The following is a 1,149-nucleotide window of genomic DNA, read 5'->3' on the forward strand; positions in this document are numbered from 1 at the left end:
GTGCTCACTTTGGCAGCACATATACTAAAATTGGAATGATACAGAGATTAAAAAAAAAAAGATACAGAGATTAGCATGGCCCCTGTGCAGGGATGGTATGCAAATTTGTGAAGCATTTCATATTTTTCCCACAAAAAGATCCATGAACAAAAAGCCAAGTCTTGTCAAGTAGGATAGAAAAGCAAATATAAGGAAGAAATAATTGAGAAGATGCAAGAATAAAATCATCGTATATATACAGCTTTCATTGAAAACTGCTGAAATAAAAAGAAAAGCAGAGTGAGAGACAGAGAGAGAGAGAGAGAAACAGATCTTCCATCTGATGGTTCATTTCCCAGAGGACTGCAATGGCTGGGACTGAGCTGGGGCAGGCTAAAGCCAGGAGCCTGGAACTCCATCTGGGTCTCCCATATGTGAGGCAGGGGTCCAGACCCTTGGGACATCTTCTGCTGTTTTCCCAGGTGCATTAGTAGGGAGATAGATCAGCAGCGGAGCAGTGTGGCTGACTTTGTGGTCTAACCAGTAGGGCTGCCACTTGTGACGCTGCGGCATCCCATACAGGTGCCAGTTGGGAGTCCCAGCTGGCTGCTCCACTTTGATCCAGCTCCCTGCTATTGTTCCTGGAAAAGCAGCAGAAGATGGCCCAAATTCTTGAGCCTATGCACCCATATGGGAGACATGGATAAAACTCTTGATTCTTGGCTTTGGCCTGATCCAGCCCTGGTCATTGCAGCCATTTGGGGAGCGAACCAGAGGATGGAAGATTCTTTCTCTCTGTCTCTCCCTCTCTCTCCGTAACTGTGCCTTTCAAATTAAATAAATAAATAAATCTTTTTAAAAAGAAAGAATTAGAGAGAGTGAGATAAACAGAAGAATCTTTCATCTACTGGTTCACTCACCAAGTGGCCACAATGGCCAGGGCTGGGCCAACCCAAAGCCAGGAGCCAGAAGCTTCATCTAGGTCTCCCATGTGAGTGGCAAGGGCCCAAGCACTTGGACCATCCTCCTCTGCTTTCCAAGGGGCCTTAGCTGGGAGCTGGATTGGAAGTGGAACAGACAGGAGTCAAACTGACGCACATATGGGATGCTGGCGTCACACATGGCAGCTTAACCTGCCATGCCACAGTTCCGACCCCTACTCAGAGCCCT

The 1,149-nt window shown here is 47.0% G+C and overlaps 1 pseudogene; it reads left to right on the top strand.

Moving 5' to 3' along the window:
* LOC127492529 (U6 spliceosomal RNA) lies at nucleotides 1-127 on the top strand (annotated as a pseudogene).
* The last annotated feature ends 1,022 nt before the right edge of the window (nucleotides 128-1,149 follow it).

The sequence above is a fragment of the Oryctolagus cuniculus genome, chromosome 10 (genome assembly GCF_051225735.1).
Source record: "Oryctolagus cuniculus isolate XC-2025 breed Fujian yellow rabbit chromosome 10, ASM5122573v1, whole genome shotgun sequence".
Lineage (NCBI taxonomy): Eukaryota > Metazoa > Chordata > Mammalia > Lagomorpha > Leporidae > Oryctolagus > Oryctolagus cuniculus.